The sequence below is a fragment of the Apostichopus japonicus genome, chromosome 11, assembly GCF_037975245.1.
Source record: "Apostichopus japonicus isolate 1M-3 chromosome 11, ASM3797524v1, whole genome shotgun sequence".
Lineage (NCBI taxonomy): Eukaryota > Metazoa > Echinodermata > Holothuroidea > Aspidochirotida > Stichopodidae > Apostichopus > Apostichopus japonicus.
This window is the reverse complement of record NC_092571.1, coordinates 12139917-12161838: the sequence shown is the minus strand read 5'-3', so window position 1 is coordinate 12161838 and position 21922 is coordinate 12139917. Positions and strand designations below refer to the sequence as shown.

Genomic DNA, 21922 nt, shown 5'->3' with positions numbered 1-21922 from the left:
TTTCTTCTCCCTTCACCTCTCCCTCCTAAACCCCTCCCAACCCCCCACCTTCGAGAATTCCTGGGGCAGCTACTGATCTTGGTGAAATGCAATTGTCACGGATGGTTAGCTGTGTGATTATTACCGAAACTTGTCTACCGTTCTTAATGTCATTGGGTGATGACAAACTAAGAAACTGTTTCTTGGCGTTCCTACATACCATTTCTTGAATGCATTGATGTGAAGCGAATGTGAAATATGATTGAAAGATGAAAGATGTAATTATGGAAACTGATTAAAACTATAATTAGAAATAAGCAACATTAAAATCGTTTGCAAAGAGACCTCTTTAAAATAGCAAAATATCATAACATAGAAAAAAAAACTTTTAATACAAGTTGTTTGCGAATCGATTCAGAATATGATATTTATATCTGACATTGCATTCTTCCTTGGTGACGTGCGCAAAAGGCTACGTTCAGTGCTGGTCATCTAAGTTATAGTATATTTGCATCATTTGATGTAAAAATTATTTCCCACTTCGAGAGGATCTCTAGACCGTCCTACATGGGATTCACACCCAACGACCACACAGCCATCGTGCGTCATAGGTAAACGTCTACAGCCCGTCAATAAAGGTCCATGCCCCCACGACCAAATACAATGAGAGAAAGATGGAATGTGCCCTATCCCCACCCCCAGACACATACACCTTTGAAATCATGTGCATGTCAATGCTGTCCCCTTTGAACTATTTCAATTTCATGGAAGGCTCCACGCTCAGACCTCCAACCAATTTCTATCGACCTCCAACCAATTGTTATCAGTTCTGCGAATGCAAGATAAAGAAAGAGTTATCGAATGATTTAAAACCGGCTTCAAGTCTCAGCTGCACCAATCAACCAACTCTTTCCGATTAGATTCAGTTTGAGGGATAAATCAAAAACTTTATACTTATACATAATACTTTAACCTTTTCCACCAAATTTCGACATGCATAATACGGGTTTCTCGTTGTTAACGGTCAAAGTTGTTCAATTCACCCCAGTCGGGGCTGGTAATTAACAAGATTAAGTGAAGTTGGTTGGTTGAAAGAAACATTTCAACAAAATGTATCAAGTCAAGTTTTCCAGGGTTTCCAAATTAATTCAACACTATCCATGCGTTTTCCCGCCCAAATGTAGGTTCGGTTCAAAAGAGGGGGTTATTATCCCCTAAAACTTGATTGACATCTACCTTAATTATAGGCTAATGATTAAAGCGTCGGGAATAACTCACAACGGAGAATCGTGCCGTGAAATGAGTTTCTGGCCTCCTTTAAACCTCAGCCTATAGGGGAGTTATAAATGTTGCTATCTACCACTGACGTTCAAGCCGTTGCTATGGGGAGAACGACCCCTTTTTTCTCTTTCTTTCTCTCTTGATCGGACCTCTGTCACTTTCTGCACTGCTGCTATAATGAAGTGGTTGTTATTTGACATGTGCCCTGGCTTTCCCTCCACTAGCAGCACAGTAATTACATTTACAGGTGTACGTTAACGTGTATTAAAGTGTCCAGGGTACAACGCTAACGCTGTGAGAAGATTAATCACTTTGATGCCCATATGTAACTATGTACTCAACGTATAAGCATATAATAAGCATAATATTTTTAATAATAATAATATTTTTAATATTTTAATTTGATTAATGATAACAGTTTGCTGGAAATATGGGTGTGGTTTAAAAGGTGCTCTTAGGATGTGGTCAAGTTATAATACATGGACAGAATGTGTCCCCTTCTCTATTAAGAAAATAGTGTATGTTGGGTATACATACGCTCTCCCCAAACGGGTGGCATATTTTCGGATAATTCTAGAAACAATAAAGTAAATATGAGATATATAAGATCTCCACCCCCACCTCCATGCCCCACCCCCACCCCTTCAGCCCCTGCTTACTGGAGCTGTGACGTATCATATTTTCATCAAAACCAAAACAACACTTAATGACCGTGTATACATATGTCTGTTGGTATATAGCGTTTGACGAAAGAGTTATAAAGCGCAGCGGATGGCACGAAACCGTTATATGAATAAGATTAAAGGCATTGAAAACTCGCCCCAAACCGCGTGCCGCCATCTGAATAAAAAGTTAACTTTCCGTTGCTTGCAAGTGACGTTTTGTTCGTGTCGCTACAAAATGCAGACAGTAATGAAACGTGATACCTTGTTATCTTTTATCTAGACCTGAGATGTCCATCGCTGCTATGTACACTGTGTTGTGGGTAATGACCGTAGCTGCATGTGCTGACTGTGCACTAGTGTCTAATTACCGACGGTAGCAAGCTGTGTGTGTATTTTTTGGGATCGACGGTGGTGTCTAACACTTCTGTTACACCTCATTCGAAACTAGGTCAGATTACCGGCATGATACATTTCTTTGTGCGCGAGTCTACACACCCTTTAAGATGGCTTATCAAGGTTGCCTTAAGCTTTGTTTTCATAAATCATGATTAGATTGATTGCATTCTCATACAGTCTCGTTTATTTCTGCTTCAAGGAGTCAATTTCCTACTGGGTACAAAATGCAGCATTCTTGAGAGAGGTCGAACGCATTGAATTGTTTTCGATAGTCTGAGCAGTTTTTCATAAAACTATACATTGCAATTGGTAAATCTATCGTGGTCGATACAGTTATATCAACTTAAACAATATCGGATATTCCGTTCTAGATTATAGATAACCATCTTTACATTCAATTCAAGTACAAATAAGTCATATAATCATCATAATAAATGCCACGAGTTTATTTGGCAACTTTTTTTAGTTAATGACAAAAACAGTTTATGTCCCTATCTTAATATGCAAAGTAGAGTTAGGTCATTAGCCAAATGCTCACAGACAGACATGTACTGGCACAGTGTGTAGATAAACAGACAGGTAGGCAGATAGATAGAAGCCATTGCTTGGGGACCCCACTTCTGGGACCCTACATCTTAGCGACCCTCCAGTCAGGGAGGGTGTGGCCTTGGGAAGGGGTCAACGGGGAGGAGTATCCCCATTCGAACTTGATAAATTTCTATATGATAAATGGATGCAAAATGGATTTATATTTTGCAAATTTCTAACCAATCTAAGAATTTTCCACCCTTTTTTCTACTTTTGTTCTCCCACAATATCGCCAGTTTCGTTTTTCTTCCAATTTTTTGGGCGATTCGCACTTTTTACATTTTTATCGGTAAGGAGAATGCAATACTCATGTTCCATAACTTGTGAAGTTTTTGTACACAATGTATGGTGGTTCAGCTTGGGGGGGGGTGGGGGTATAGTAGTCTTCACGGGCTGGTGGCTGTGCCCGACATGACTACCGGCATGGCGAATGGGATTGTGAACTGTTCACTTCCCCCTCCCCATCCCCAAGCCCCACCTTCACCCCAACCCCTTAATATAACAAATCCCCATTATTCATTTCCTTGGCTCGGAAAAATAGAAAGATGCAGTTCTCATAAGATAGCTAACTGTCTTAGGCTAAAGCTGACAGATAGACTAGTTTATATACTAAAAAATTTAAGCAAGCAAATACGCCACCAATTTGGTCATGTACGAAATTGAATTTCATTATAAAGTTACCGCTGGATGCGATTAATATGGATTTTTTCATAATAGAAGCATGAGGCAACGTAACTAATTAATTTTCGTGCAGATTTAATCTTCACGTGAATTTCTATCTGAAACAACGAAAGTATCAGCTTTCCAAATACGTCAATAATTAAAACCGCAAGTTTTTTTTTGTTTTTCATATCGTAGTTATAGCTATAGAGTTTGAATTGCTAAAACTTTAACTATATATATATTTTTGGGAAATTTTCATGCGATCAACTGACTCTGAAATCAATCTTGGAAAAAGGGGTCATGCAATCATTTCATAAACGCAATTGATATGTTGACGTAATAAAATCAAAACAACAGTATGAAATGTTTTCCCCGAAAGGAATGAGGGCGGTATTGAAGAACTTTGCATGCGTAGACTCCGGACGTGTGACCTGATTCACTTTGTCTTCGGCTGTGAGTACAACGTTTCTGTATGCTGCCGTGTTGGACGAATCTAACCGTAATAGTAATTACCAACTTTACAAGCCATGTGATAGTCATTGCCGCCTTTGAAATCCATGGTCCCCCTCACAATTTTACAAGGTCGGTTAAAAGTGACCCTTTCGGGAAACTGAAAAGAAGAATATAATGGTATTTGCTAGATGCCATAATGTGACGTACGGGCAAGTGTATAGGTCTACAACATATGTTCACACTATAGGTTCGATGAACCAAATGTTGCTCTGAAGCATATTCAGACTCAAAACTGTTGGACTACCCGGGATACCTGGGGCGTTGATCCTATGGGTCAGTGCCCCCCCCCCTCCCCTCCCATAAGCGGTTGACAAAATATTCCAAAGGTTTCTCATGTTTATCGCAATTAACCTAAAAATTCAAGACAGCCCTGCACTAAAGCATATAGTCTTGCAAAGTTATATTTTAAGAGCCACATAAATTTGAAACACCTCAATCTCTCCAGTCAAACATGGTTGTGATATCACGGGTTGAATTCGTCCAGAGAGCCCAAATTATATCGAGGGCCTCTATGGTTCCACCCTGTCATCCCCCCCCCCACCCAAGAATCCCTTTCCCTGTCATAACATTGTAACAATAGTCGGTAAGTAACCAATATGATTGAGAGGCCCACTAACCTTTTAATTCAAGTTTATGTTCTGCTAAATCTGTGAATAAGTCAACTTTCGGCATAAGGAGTGAATCGGAACAATATAGGTTTCTTATGTATCAGTGTAGTAATTTGGAATGACAACAATCTTCTCAGGCGGAGTGTTTTGAAGACTTATTTGAACCACTATCACGTTTGGCGAATAGACATCAGTACAGTGTCTCTTTTGGATATGTGGTCCACCTAGATTTGATATACAGCTGCAGAGTGAATCAATGACGTCAGTAGGTTAGTTTTAAATGTCCTTTCCTCTGTTTCTCTCGTCTAAACTTTTGTTTAGTATTGTTGTCCATCCAAAATTTGCCTGGGGATATATAACAAACCAATACATACGATAATTTCAATAGACTGTTTTCAAATTGTATCAAATGTTAAATGCACATTAAACCAAATATCGTGCATTTTAGTCAGATTAAGTAAGTATTATTTACAAGCAAATATATGATCGTATTCATGGAATAACTGGGCTAAATGCAACTAAATTTGCATCTTGGGAACATCATTAAGGGGTGGGGTAGAAGCAGCGAGCACGGCCTATATGTAACAGCTGAATTTGTCTCTGTTTCTGATAAAATGCATAGCCATTCTTAGATAGCGTGTCGGTAAATTTGCCCCCCCCCCACTCCCCATTCTGAGAACGGGTCTACACCCCTGCTGGATACGCTTGATGTCCTGATGGATAAACATGGGGATTATGTTGAGGTGGGGCGGGGGTTAAGGAAGGATTACTTCAAAATTTGACGACATACGTTATTCAGTATTTATTTATCTATGTTTCAAGATTTCGAGTCGCGCCCTCTTTTTTATTGACACAAATCTAAAGATATGGAAATTTGTTATGATTTGTAACAGTAAATGGCTTGGTTATTACAGTAGTGTGATACTACATTGTCATACTTTCACTTTTACTAATTGCTCAATTTATGGATTTTTTGATTGACTTATGTTTGTGTATGAGCACACTCTGTTAAATCTTCACGTTCTGAAAGTACGCCGTCACATTTTACGCACTTCATATCGAATCCTAAAGTGCGCCACTGTTTCTTCCAGAATAATGTCATGACACTTTGAGCAGTTTAGATGTCTTACATCAATACTTACACACTAAATTGACACATGATATAGCCGAGGGCTTGGCCTGTCATGGTACCTACTGCAAATGTTCATAGATCATGACCGTTTAGATTTTCAGCTAGAAGAGGGGAACTTAACCGTACTGAAACCAAGCTGATACAGTGGCGGATCCAGGATTTCGCCGAAGGGGGGGCCCAGATGGGAAATGCCTAATCGTCGTCCTGGGGGAGGGGTCTAAGGGGAGTGGGTTCCCCCTCCCCTTTGAAAAATTTCACAAAATATGGAGGTCCTCGGTGCAATCTGGTGCTACTTTTCGTGAAAGTTTGGAGTAAAATTTATTTCCAATAAATCATGTATTCATGGTTTGCCGGGAATATATTTGCAATTTCGAGCAATGAGCTGGGATTTACGTCTTTGGAGAGTAGGTGGTGATGCAAGCTACTTTTTACCAGGCTACTCCAGGCCATTTCATCTTGGATGCCCTCTTCCAGATGGAGACTATTGATGCAGTCAGAGTGCCCCTCTCACCTTCACTTTATCAGAATGATGGTGTTCTCTTTTTGCAAATTTATTTTACAAAAAATTACACGCACAGTGGCGTAGCTAGGATTTTTTGAGTGGGGGGGCATGGGGGGCTGTTCTTTCTTGTGGGGGTGCCGGAGGTTACTATCTAAGCAGAGCGCCACCTTGGTTGGCGCGGAGCGTACAGAGAAAATTTGAGATTTCAGCACCCCCCAGATCGCAGGAGATGGCACCTGTGAGGCAAATAGCAACCAAAAAGATGTGCAACTTTGGTGACAGAAATGCAAAAAAAGTTTTTTCTCTTTCATGCTGAATGGCCTGCCAACTCAGCCAGACTTTTAACTTGAGGGAAGTTGGCATCATTTGTCGTTTCAAGCTGTCAAGGCCTTTCTCCCAACTCAAACCCCTGTGGGCTACCGGTAGGTTTGCAGGATATGCCCACATGTGGACTTAAATAGCATTAGAAGAAGGGGATGGAAGACTAACACGCATCGATGTTTCGGTAATGGTCCACATTGGTGGCTCGGTGCTAATTAGGCCATTTATTGGGTTTCTTGAGGCAGCTGTCATCAGAATCTGGGTTTTTGTGCCAATCGATGACCGATAACATGTATTGGTATGTAAATTTCTTCTTCATATATCTAGCAACACTCTAAAAACAAATGAGTGGATTTCATTCCATTGGAGTGATCACTCGGCGCACTTCAAATTAAGAGTGAAATTTAACTCTATTGGAGTTAACCCTCACTCCTAATATGAGTGAATATAACTCTATTAGGAGTTAAGATTTACTCAAATGGAGTGGAAATTCACTCTTATACCGGAATGTTTTTATCAGTACAGTACAGTGCATATCATCATAGACGTACGTACGTACTACGTACATTCGTATATCAGACGCACTCGATACCCACGATACGATACGGTCCTGGAGAAACTATTTCCACTCATCATTTTTTAAGGCGATACAGTAGTGAGTATCGAACAGGCACAGCCACATGTTTGCAGGAATTTCAGAATTCCCAATATTTTATATCTCTACCAGTAGTGTTTCGACAGTTTCGTGGGCATAAAAAAGTTGTTTTGTGGAATATTCAATGACATATCAGGGGCGGATGCAGGATTTGTGACAGGGGTGGTCTGACTGGTCCAGCCGCGCCTGAATGTAAGACTATCTAAGCGGAGCGCCATCATCGGTTGGCGCGGAGCGTACAAGAAAATTTTTGGCTTTACAAACCCCCCAGATGGCCGGAAACGGCACTTCCCGAGTATTCTAAGCAGCATGTACCTAGCCTGAAAATATGGATCTCATGTCTGCAATTTCTCAATTGATGAGAACAAAACAATCTATGAAATATGGTATTACATATCAGATGAGTTGAGATGATACGAAAATCATAATGCCTTTAGCCCCCAATCCCCTCCCGTTCCGTCACCACTGTTTGATGCAGGGCCGGATCCAGGATTCTGGAAGGGTGAGGGGTTTGCTCATGAAAAATTCGTTAGCGCATCCTAGCAGCCTACCGCTCTGTAACCTCACCGCCGAAAAAAATTCGAACACCACCTCAATTTTGAAACTTTTCGGTCTGAAAATTGAGATCGTTCGGCATTTTTGGCACGTGTAGCACGCATGCACACTATAGTTCATTTGACGGAAAAGACACACCTGGATGACTTGTGAGGATAACCGCTTTTCTGACGTCCTACATGTTTAAAATTGGCGTTTAAATTAATTATTTTTGCTCTTTCTTTTTTCTCTCTTTTTTTTTGTTTGGCCAAGAGCTGGGGGTTCGAACCCCCTGGACCCCCCCCCGCTGGTTCCGCGCCTGCATATATTTATTTGACTCGAGGCAATATATGAAAACCTGATACCTCGGCTCAGTACAAACGGAGCCAATCTTTTGATAGATTGTTGCGCTGGGTGGAAGCACTGAACATATTTTCAGCAGATATCGATATCGCGCAGCACAACAAGGTTCGTGGTATATGGTCGCAATCGTCGCATCGACCATTGCCATGCCATGCTGTGTGACCATTCTCATGATTACTACAGATATTGTATTTTCTTATTCTGCCAGATGCAGACGAGATAATTGTGTAACTCTATTTCCCAAATTATTGAACAAAAGATATAAGTGAATCGCACTTATTTTTATTCTTTTTATTTTTTTACAACATTTTATTTTACCCCATTCCCAGTGGGGGGCCAGTGGGGGGCCAGCCTATTTCATGGGGGCCTAGGCACCCCAGGCCCCCGTAGCTACGCCACTGATCACGCATGGGGTCCTTTCCCTCGAACGCGGTAAAAAAAAAAAATCAGGATTTTCAAAAAGGGGGGGCCCGAGCCCCCCGGGCCCCCCCTGGATCCGCCCCTGTGATATAAATATTATTTGCAGGAAACTTTCTGAAGGCTCAGGTATAATTTCAAAGTGAAAACATCTTCTTCCAACAAAGATTCTTCTTACTATTTACAATTCCCTTGTTTTGCCATTTTTTTCCTACTGTGCTATTGTTTGGGGGTACTGCTGCTTCTGTACATGCCAAATAAGCTTTTCCTTGTCCAAAAACGAATCTTTCGTGCAATCGGTGGCAAGCCACATCTGGACCATTCAAAACCGATTTATAAAAAGTACAACGCCCTAACAGTCTTTGGTATACCGTCTTTGGTATACCTAAACATCAAGTAGTTGTATTCATGTTCCAATCCTGCTACAATTTATTACCAAATTCACTCTTCAATTTCTTTGCTCTTCGTAGCCATTGTTACTACACCAGAGATAGTTCTGATTACAACATCCCTTTCTGTAGACTCGCAATTAGCCAGGGTATTATAGGATATTTAGGACCGTTTACCTGGAATGTTCTCCCAGACTCGATCAAAAATTCTCCCTCCCTACTAAGCTTTAAAAGGAACTGCATATCCTTCTTGCTATCTGATTATATTTAATTTACATTTTGATATTGTTATCTAGCCACGCGTTTCCCTTTCCTTTCTGTCTAATGTTTTGTCCTTTATTCTGTTTAAACGTATTTTTCTTTTCCAGTTCTTAGCATATTTTCCGTTTCTCTGTAAAGGGGATTCACATCCCACAAGCTTTTAGTAGCTTCCTTGTGTAACCCCCTCAACCATTTATCATGTTTAAAGTCTATTTTATGAACACATCATGTAAATTCTTTGAACATGGTTGGTTGAAATACAGTTGAATTTAATTGAAGCTCTTCCGACTGCTCCCTCGGGGTAACATCCACATTTTAACCAAAGAATTTGTTAAACGCTTCATGTCACCTTCAATCCTCCTTATTTTCATACCATCTGTACTTTTGATTATTGCTTTTTTCCCGTGAAGGCAGAAAAACGCAATGTATATGCTAAAACAAGCATTGTATTAGGTCATGTTAGGTTCTGTGTTTTGGTTTTTAGCGGATGTACATTACTATAACTGTGGTATAGTAACAATGAACTGCCCTATTTTAAGTATAGTATACTAAGGACGGTGCGGTGAATTTTCTGCAATTTAGTTTTAATTTAATTGGTTGCATATAGACTGTCAAATCCAACTCTTAACGGAATTAACCAGGGGAAAGGGGTGGGGAACGACTTAATTGGTTGCTTAAGACTGTGACGTCACTTATAACAAACTGGATAGCGAGGTATTAGAGGACACTCTAAACATTCAATATTTGAAATCTCGCCTAACATGAATACGGTTTCTATGAATATATGGCTATGTATTTTGCTTGCGGAGGGTGGAGGAGGGGGTGAGGGTAGGGTGCACGTTTGTGAGAATGTACTATGAATCAGGAAATATACGTGAAACAAATGTATTAGGGTTCCACACTGGGAATAAAAGCCACGGATTCTTCTAGGTTCGGAGCTTCTTACAGAGGGCATGTGGGAGAGTCGTGACCACATTTGTACATTCGCAGGTACACCTCTATATCCCCCTCTCCCCTCCCATGCATCTCCCCCTCCCATTCTCCTCTCCCTTTTGCATCTCATACTTCAACGATAGAAGACAGATATGTTTTTCTTCTATAGCAAATACTTCCTCCACGTCCATCCCCTCCCCTCCCCTCCCTCCTAATTCCCAACCCCCCTCCCATATTCTCGCCCCACCCCCAAGTCATTGTTTTTGAGGCAAATCTCTCCAAAAAGACATATTACGAGAAAGGTTGTGTACTTTGTTTATTGTGAAATTCATCTTTTATTTTTTTTTTTAAGAATTTAACAAAGAAGTGATATATTTGAATAACGAAACATAACACAAGGAAGTTCAAATCTCATTCGTGTATAATTGATATGTTACAGCAAATATTTCTTTTCTTTTACCGTATTTAAAGACATTTTTCTCGCGTTGATTCTGATATTTCTTTCAATCGCTATCAAATTGGATACTAGAATACTCATAACAATGCATTCCCTTAATCAATTGTCATTTTAAATAATGAAATTTAAAAAAAATAACTATCTTGAATTCTGTTTTTTCTCCAGTGTGATTGAATACTTTTTGGTGATAAAAACAATATCAAAACAGAGAGCAATTAAAATGCATTACCTGCTCATTAACCTTCATTTGGGTTTTTTAAAAAAATCCATAAGTTGTTTGAGCTTGACCAAATGCAATTATATTTAGAAAGCTACTTCTTGGGCTTGGATCAAAAGTCCCTTTTTTTAAATATGAGTCTTCATTAACCAGATCATAGTTCGAAAGACAAAACAAGATCACTCAAATGGTTAAGTAATTAATTTAGCAATTAATATATTATCTATGTACATTTGATAAAAAAAAACAATAATAACACAGGAAAAGAGCATAACCTTGCACGGTTTAGAGCTTTTGTAAAAGGCCTTATGTTCTGTCTAAATACGCCTCAAAATGAGTGTACACCCCCCCCCCCGCCCTTCCACCAGAGGCCCTGAATTCCCCTCCCGCATGCCGGGAGCCGACTTAATAACATCTTTGATTTGCAACTGGCTATTCCATAGAGACTCATATCCCCTACTTAAATCAGTTGAGAAAATTCAGAAATCCCACCTCCACTCCCCCCCCCCCCCACACACACACCTTTGATATCATGTACACCCCACTATGAGATCGGGGCTTACAGCTGTATTATGCGTTGAGTTATTATTGTGACTCACTCTGACTAAGATGTATATAATCATCTTACAATAGAAACGCTAATCAAGGTTTACAATTTCCATGATATGCCGTTACAACAAAGATTTCTTGCTCTTAAAGAATTAAATTGTAAATTGTTCGATAAATCTATTACAAAAAAAATAGTATGTCAAACTGAAAGTAATGCCTGATTACTTAATATATTGGTTTATATTGAATATTGGTTAATTCTACCGTTTCTTTTTCGATTCTGGTGAACCAAAGTGACAAAACAATTATCACACACCCTCCCCCCCCCCTCCCTCATCTATCTCTCAATTTCGGTGGGGTAATGTTTTAACCATGTTGTGACAACCCCAATGTAAAATACAGCTTAAAATAGCTGCCTCTAGGAAAAATGAATATACAATGTGACGTCATATTGATTCTTTCCCAATATGAATAATCCCTTAGGTGTTCATATTAATTAATATTTTATAGTGAAAGTACATAGTGAGGTCATACATGAATCCTGAAGACAGTGTAAGTCTTAGATCATGATAAAACAACGCATTGATTATTCATAATATAAGGGGGAAAAGAAAAACTAAGTATTTACTACAAAATCATCGTTATCAAACGAAATGTTACAAAAAATAATAACACACAAGATCATTTCAAGCACATGTCAATCACAGACGAATGCTCGGCCGCGTCATGTTTGAACTTGCTCCATGCACATGCACGAAGAAACATTAAAACCTATCATGTCTCTACAGGCTAATTCAACATATGAAATTGTTCCAATCGTCACTGTGGTTTCGCAGAATATTTATATCTTAACTCATGCAGTATGACTTACACCATTTGATAAACATTAGAATAGCAACAAATATTTCTTACTAAACAAGAAATATCTTGTAACAGGTTTCATTTTTTTGGTATATATCCAAGAAGTAGGGCATTTTTGAGGAAGTTCCTTGGTTGGGAATAGGCCTGCACACCTTGCTCCTCCCCTACGCCCCTCCCCCTCTGTTTGTTTTATTTACTGTATTATGATGAGTCTCTATGCAATTTTCAGAACCATTCAATTACTTCATTACTAGTTAAAAAAAATAGTCCGGAGGTTCTCAAAATCACCTATGAAATTTACTATATGTCCCAATATGTTTTACTCTATAGCCCATGCATTTTTTACCCCCCCCCCCGCCTCCTTGACCCTCCCTTCCACTGACGCTCGTCTCAAAAAATAAATTGGATAAAGGTTTAACAATGCACAACACGTGGATGGCCACGTGACGAACTGAGTACCTATACCCCTCCCCCTTTCCTTCCATTCCCTTCATTTCAGGAAGGCAACGCCTTGAAAGTACGTTACACTGAGTTTGTTTTATTCTCATAAAATGGAGACACTTGTATAATATTGTTTGGTTCAATTAAAAAAAATCACGCAAATGTGTCAGGTTGTGAGCCGTCATTTTCTTTGGCCGACGAAAGTGTCAAAAATATGTCAAAACTTACAATTAATTTACAGTCAAAATTGTACATAAATATTGTATTATCATAGAGATTTGCCGTAATTATTACTAGTGACGTCATACCCCCCCCCCCCCCAATTCACCAGCACCATCACGCAAAGAAAGAAAAATCGCAACATACGGGCTTTATATATTTGAGAGGTAGGAGAAGGTAGTTTGGGAGAATAGAAGCACGTTGTGTTTATGATAGATTTAAAACATAGCATTTACTCTGTTAACAACTGTGAACTGTATCAAAACGCCGAAGATTAACACACTAGCGAACGAGTGTAATAATATGATTCCGGCATGTCGAAGAAAAATCAGAGATAAAACTTTGGAATAAATATAGAGCTTTATAAACATAATTACATATTGAATGTTTATTTGATTGTTGTCTTTTGTTGTACTGTACCTATTAATCGTTATATTAATCATATTTTATCAATAAAATATAAATTTCGGTTGTTCGCATTGATGCTATAAAAAATATATGACCATAAGTATATAACATATTTGACGATATTATTTTTAGGCGGTTATATTTCCAAAAGTATCCTATCTACAGGCATCAAATTGCAAACATATTGCTAATTTCTTTTTCTTCTTATTTTTGTTTGCTTTCCCAACGGGATGATCTTGGATATTTACATGATACCGTTGAATTTTTTTTAAGCAAGTATACATAATATAATATACGCATATGGTTACCTACATCAAGTTGTTACTATAGTTTCACGACTGTGCGGCGATCATTAGACAACTGGAGAATAAACATCCTATCCTTCTAGTCTTCGACATAGTAGACTTCTACCCATCCATAACCGAGGACCTCCTCACCACGTGTCTAAAATGGGCGCGTCAGTTCACCCGCATATCGAACTTGGAACCTATCTCACCACCATACACTTCTTTGTTTGACTTATTTTTCATTGAACCGTGTTGTGATAAAACAAACAAATACATGAATGAATGCACGCCCGAAAGTCCCTCCTCCACGACAATAGAAGGGAAAATGTGGTTGAAAAAGGGCTCCAGTAACCAACCGATTCACACAGCGATTACAGTAATTACTGTAAATCTTAAAACTTTGTAGCCTACCACGGTAAAACCTGGATTGTGCTGACAAATCTGATAAATTCGGTAGCATGTGCTATTAGGTGAACAGTAAAAACTGAGGATATGTGTAATTCTAACAAATGCATCAAACAACTGGATTTGTTGGGATTACACATATCCCGAGTTCTTACTGTCATCCTAATAGCACATGCTACCGATTTATAGCACGATCCAGTTTTTACTTTGGTACAAAACTTTACCGTGTAGGTAACTGTGTTCTCTGTGTGTATCGGGTGTCGTAACGCCTTCGACGTCACAATGGGCGGCCACCACGGCGCCGAAACACGTGAACCTATTGGCTTGTTCATTATATATCATCTTGATCTGTAGCTGGCCAGCATAGGCCTTTAAAGAGACGACGGCCTTGCTGTCATGACAAACCACCCAGGCCCCAAAGCAGACGGCGCAAGAAAGTAACTGATCCAGATTTTCCAGTCATTTTGGCCTTTAAATAACCGTCCAAACCAACCTTAATTCAGTCACTTCCCAGACATCAACCTCAATCTTGCAACCGGCATACACCAACCATACGGGAACCCCAATGACCTACCCATGCATGTACATCAACGCGAAATCCAACCACCCACCTGCACCTATATAATCAGGCACATCCCTGTCGCCGTAAGCAAAAGAATATCTGTCCTATACCATCAGAGACGTTTTCAATGCTGCAGCTCGCGTGTACGACGAAGCCCTGACATATAGGGAGAACAGGATAGTTAGCAACCAGCGCACAAAAAAAAGAGCCTGCCCCAGGAATATCATCTGGTTCAACCCCCCCCCCCCCTCCACCCTTTTCATTCAGTATGAATGTGAAAACCTTCCTCAAGCTTATAACAAAGCACTTCCCTCGTGGCCACAGGCTCCACAAAGAAATTCAACAGAAACACCGTAAAAGTACAGATGCACGAAAAATATGAAGCCAATCATTCAATCCCAAAATTCTGACATCACCAAGCAGACCAGCAATCAGACCCCTACTAGATCATATCACTGTAGATCTGCAGAGAGCTGCCCCTTCTCGGGAAATGTTTAACCAGCGCTGTAGTATTCAAAGCCCAAGTCACATCGGACACAGAATCTAAGTCGTACATTGGCATTTCAGGAGGACCATTTAAGCAGTGATTCAACAACCACAGAAATTCTCTCAAGAAAAGTACTATAAAGGTACAGAACTGTTAAAGAACGTATGGGAACCTGAAAAGAATTGGAAATAGTCAACACATAAGCTGGGAGATAGTAAAGGAATCGAACACATTCAGACGTGAATCGTGCAATTACAACCTCTGCGTAGACGAAAAACTGGCAATCTTACGTACAAAGAATAGAATAAACAAAACTATTCTGAGCTTGTCTCACAGGGTCGTCATGGTAACAAATCGCACAGCCATGCTGGGAAGAAATAAGATTACACGATTGTTTGCGGCTAGTGGATGATCGTAGCACAGGCGTGAAACTCGAGTAGCAAACATGCTGTAAGTTACCATATACGTATACTATGTTATATATATATATATATATATATATATATATATATATATATATATATATATATATATATATATATATATATATATATATATATATATATATACATATATATATATATTTATTTATATATATATATATATACATATATATATATTTATTTATATATATATATATATATATATATATATATATAGCACATATCAACATATCAATAAATAATTGTTTATAAAGACATGTTATATATATATCGGGTATATATATATATATATATATATATATAGCACATATCAATAAATAATTGTTTATAAAGACATTTTGTCATTATTTCTTATTATTATGGGTAAATCTCCCTCTGGATCTGGATTGGCTAGTTGGAAGTCCTATCCTTTCAGGGTATTATCCCTTAGTCAATAAATTATAATGTTTTCAACATCACGGTAATTTTACCTGATAATTACGTCATTGCTCAATAAATAAAGTACAGAGTGTTTATTCTGCAGTGTTGGGCAAATGTTCTGGATAATCTTGACATTATAATCTTTTTTCCCCTTGCAATGACCGTATTATACACTTCTCCTGGATGCGTTTTGTATAAACAATCAAGTTGTCAATAGCTTACATGTTTTGTTATATATAAATTATAGATATTGAGGCGAGCGGCAGACTAGACGAAAACAGTAGAGGGTTGGATCGTGATATTATAAGCGATATGAAATATTAATAACAACAATAGATTGAGCGTTTCTTAAGGTTACTACAGATGTAATTGTAGCCGATTCTTTCGATTCTTCGATTTTTTTATATAACAAATCGAAGATTTCAAGTCACAAGGTTAAACGTGTGGCTTAGTCTGTCTCTCTAGTGTGTGTGTCTTATCAATGTCAGATGTAAGCATTCAGCCATATATTATTCTGGGGAATATCACATAATTAAAATAAGAATGTATGTCTGCATTTAAATATAGTAACTTCGAGACGCAACTTAACCGTTGTAAAGAATATACAAACTGTGTAATATTGAAAAGTTAAATTGTCACGTGAATTCAGTTCATTATGTCAGAGCCTATATACCTATCCAATATTCTATTATTGCACTGAGTTCTTAACTGAAGCTATATATAATGAGAAGTGGAAAATAATGATTTTAAGTTTCTTTAGTACCAAAGTACAACCAGCTGCTTTATAAAGAAGGCATATTACGTGAATATTCAACAATCAATATTTACATATGATCTATATTGTCATGTAAAGCGTAATTATTCAATAGATCATGATACATATTCATGATGTAGGGCTTAGTGTAACATTCACAAATGATTATAAAAAAAAATACGTGCATGTTAATCTCGTTCTAGTATGGAGTCGCATCCGAGTTAACGTTTTACTTTCGATGCTAAATGTATAATGATACCGAATACATATTGGTATATTACATGTGATGTCATGTTTATCCACTATCGATGAATGCAAACCACATGCCCTTTGGTAGGTCTACGCGGTCGGCTATACAATTCTGTAACATTAGGCTCGAAATACATTTGTAACTTGTTTTCGTTAGTTTGTAATGTTATCTCACGCTTTCTGTCTGATGTGAAACGTTGCAGACTAATCACAGTCTTTTCTCCTTTCGTTGACGTCAGATAATGATCTTTGTTTCTGCTATATTCTATCCTAACGTACGAAACGTACCCTAGTTTTTTTCTCTCCAACGAAGCTGTTGCTAGGCTCGTAACATGACGTAGCAGTATTACAGCTGGATTGGCTTGGATATTATCGCTCCATCACGGCGTGTACTCGTTGCTACGCTTCTTTGATGGAAGTAGATTTTTCCAAACAGGCGAGCTTGAACTTCTGCCATTTGATGGTGTTTTAATGTGATCCAGATTTTCCTCCAACCAAAATGTTTTCATCACTCCTTTCCCCTGAAATGAATAATAAATAATAAATAATATAATATATATGTACAGCTAGAAACATGAAAACAATTATACAATTACAACAAGCTATGCTTCGGTATGCAAGAAACATTTAATATTGCGTTAAATATGTATGTGACTACTCGGTGATGTGTTTCCAGCTATGTAGACATATCGAGAGAATACTGTTAAAAACTCCGATGATTCGGTACATGATGTTAAAAGCTATCTGCCCACGTGTTACTAGTTATTCAAATATACCACTATTCGACATCGATGTATATACCTTTATATCGACACTTCCACGGGGAGCGATTCGGTAGTTGCCAGTCTTCTCCAAGAATTTCTTGCAATCTTCGCTGATGTGAATCTTCATTGCTATTTGTTGAACAGAAAAATTACAAAAAGCGTCTTATACCCTTTTAAAGATGTGGTTAAATATGTGATATTAATATTTGGAGACAAAAAAACGAGCGGCGATGATGATGATGATGCATGATAGGTTCATTCGAGACCGTATTCTGTCCGCGACAATTTTGATTATAGTCGTTTATACCCCTGTAACCTTCCCCCTCCTCGACTATGCATTTTCTTCTATTAAAAAGGGTACGGTAGCCCTTACGTATTGACATGGAGAGCAGGAATAGTATGTCCACGTTCAACTTACGTTGGTTATGTGACCCCATGTGTTTACCGTGTCCCCAAACACGCAATATATAATATACATCCCCACCCCTTTTTTCGCCTGCATTCATCTCCTTCAGAAGTCTACGGTAGCCCTTACGTGTAGACACGGAGAACATGTATATTATTCTCCATGTACAACTTACGTTGGCCATGTGACTCCATTCTCGAGGCTGTATTGACCGTGTCCCCGAACAGGCAATATCGAGGCATCTTCGATCCGACTACTCCGGCCGCACATGCGCCTGAAAGAAATGAGGAAATGAGGAATTATCTTTCGGTTATTAGTTGACTTTAAGTGATCTTAACATTGCGTGTGGTCGGGGTGGGGGTGGGGTTAACCAAGGACTCTCTAATCAACCCTTTCTAGTCTGAACGCCATTTTGATTTGGCTTGCGAGTGAACTAAAATAATCTGACACCGGATCAAAGAAATGTTAAAATAGAAACAAACGAATCGTCATCATTGGTATAAACATGTCACATGTATAGTTAATTGTGACGAACGACTTGAGTAAGTTTAAAGATGACGCCATTGAGCCACCTATGATTGAAAATTGCACCATGTTTGCATCTACGTGCCTTTTTCCATTTATCAAATTTTCTTAAACGGGTGGCGCCATCTTATCCCCTCTCCCTCCCGAGTACATAACAAATGTTGTTGCGCCCTTGTTTGACACTTTGACAAACCGACTGCACAATAACACGACGTTTAAACTGTCACAGTGATATCTCTGAAAGGAAGCAAAGGTTTTCACAAGTTACTTGGGACATGATGAACTATAGTTGGCTATGAAATTATTATGACATTACATAGTTTACTCTGAATCAAAACCCACCCCAGATAAAATAAGTGGGCCCATTATCTTCTATAAACACCGTTATCATCATAAACATTAAACGTTTCCTTTATCTGTTTATCATTATCCGGTCTTTGATTTGCTATAACGTTCATCATGTTCAACCATAATGGTTAACATTAACGATTTAATGTCCTGGCAATCTGTAACCTATAAACACGTTGAAATGGCGTCATTGACAAAGCTCGGTATAAAACCAGTTCATTGAGAGACTGTAAGGCCCCTACTTAGACAACAGAAATAATCATATAGTAGACGAATGATACATTAATTAAAGCTGGAATGAAAGGTAAGGGAGAACCCAAAAGGGGGTTAATTCACCGAATTTACGAATTAATATAATTAGCCTATCTAATTTACCATCAAATAAATGTTTACAGGTTGAAAACGGTATAGAATCGAAGAAAAATGTAGTGCAGTTTGGAAGTATTTACGATACGATGCTTCGGGAGGGGGGGGGGGGGAGGGGGAGAGGGAACTGGATGAAGAAAGGTACGAGAGGGGCAATCAGGAACGTTGGAGCTTTGCCCTCCCCCTCTCACCCCCCCCCCCCTCACCCCAACACACACACACACACATAATACCAACTTTGTAAAAACAAACCTTTGTTATTTATGAAAGCTACCTTATCATTATTTCTTTGGGGGATGGGTGGGGTGGAGGGACAAGGGGATACTGAAAATCCTGGTAAAAGTGCCCTATATTTTATAAACTGCAGTGCCCTTTTTAGGTAAATGTCCCACTGCCCCTCTAAATTCGTTCCCCAGATCCAATCACTTATCGCAGCCCCTCCCCTCCCCGTCCCTCCCCCTCTCATTATCGATGAGGGTGGAATGGGATAGAGTAATGTGAGTGACTTTGAAACAATTCTGAAAATTTCTGATGAGGTGTTACAAACTTTCTCCGTACGCGGTTATTGTACTACGTAAATCAGATTTCCTAGGTTGAGTAGAACTGTCTGCAACAATTCAATTAAAATGGAACCACCTTTTTTGAGCCCCATGATATAATCACCTTTTACAGGAATACAGGATGTAGTTACTGTCTGCTGAAGACTCGAAACGATGGGTAGAATGAGTATTTTATTGGTTGAGTTTATTGTGCATACACACCGTGTAAACTAAAACTAATGGTACACTCATGTACTGTATTCTCCCTAGTCTATTTCTATGGTATAGCTCGCCAACCATTTATCACGTTAGACAGGAGTAGTAATATAATGAGGAGATTTATTGTCATGATAAACAAAAACCTATCTACGGTAGATGAACTTTATAATCACATTATTGATTCTGTTTTAACGATCACTTAAAGATTAAGTATAAATCAGAGATACGTAGATAAATACATCTTGAATGTATTTATTATTATTATTATTATGTAGGAAAAAATAACGTTATAAAACAGTTCACATAGATAAAGATTGGAATTATGCACATAACCCACCAAACAATTTACTAAATGTACAATGTCCTTCAGAAGCTTAAATTTGTATATAGTTATATATATAGTTATATATATATAGTTATATATATATAGTTATATATATAGTTATATATATAGTTATATATATAGTTATATATATAGTTACATATATATATATATATATAGTTATATATATAGGGCATCAATATATGCATCATATGCATCATATATATAGAGTGCATCAATTGAATTTTGATGAAGCCTCGACAATCAGAGTACATTGACACCTTGGCAAACATTCAATCTGCGTCACATTTCCTGAAGAAGTGTATAATACGGTTATTATAAGGAAAAATAAAGATCATCAAGAACATTTGCCATCACGAGACAACGACGCAGACTATAGACTCTGTACTCAATTTTATTGAGCAAAGACGAGATTATCACGTAAAACTTACCGTGACCTTCAAACAATGATAATTTATCGACTAAGGAATAAAACCCTACAGGGATAGGATTTTCAGCTAGTCCAGATCCGGGGAGGTTTACAGATAATTACTACATCTTTAATGGGGTGGGAAGAAATTATGAAAAAACTTGTCTTTATAAACAACAAATTTCCCAACAAAAGAGCTGTGAACTACAGACTTAAATCAAAAGTGCAACTGACACAAGTTATTTTTAGATTTCAATTTTTGTGGACAAATTGAAAAGAAGAAAAAAAATTGCCAAATTTTGTAACCAGCCATGTCTGGAGATATTGGAAATGACAAACTTAATCCTATAATTCAGTTCTTTGCAGCTGTGTGCGTGTCATTTTGTTTGTATTTGTTTGTATTGCAGTTGCTTTGTGTGTGTATGTGTGTGTGTGTTTTTTCTTTTGTATTTTCTCTTTTTCTTTCTCTTTGGTAGTTTTTTTTTCCCTTCTAACCCTACATCGACTATTCCTCAAAATGAAGATGACAATTGATATCACCAACACACCACCCACCCTGCATCTACAGATTTGTTCACCAGATTAATTTTAAAGAGTGATTAATTAATTCATTAATTCGATACAATCCTCAGTAGTCGTCCATTCTAATACTGCACCAGGACTAGTGAGTGTTGTTCCTTGACATGCCACTGAAGGGGGTGTACACCCCGACAACAGCCCCCCCCCCCACCCCCCATCACCACTGCCCGCCCGATCCTTTGTGATAAATTAGTGATATGTCACATGAACATCGTTCAACCTCCCACTAATTTATAAGACCTTATGATGCGGCCTCCTTAAGTAGGTCTACCACCCTTTAGAATGATGGAATTCTTTATTGACCATTCAATTCACATTTATGACCTCACTGAACTAAAGTGCTATATCAGATTAAACGTAAATATCACACTGTCCATGTCATTGTATCCAACATGGCCGCGTCGTTATGGAAACTAGTACGTCATTGAATGATTTTATGGTGACTGATCTACACTATAGTATAAG

At 38.3% G+C, this 21922-nt stretch overlaps 1 pseudogene; it reads right to left on the bottom strand.

Moving 5' to 3' along the window:
* Nucleotides 1-15827: 15827 nt before the first annotated feature.
* LOC139976334 (uncharacterized) overlaps nt 15828-21922 on the bottom strand; it is a 15795-nt pseudogene continuing 9700 nt past the window's right edge.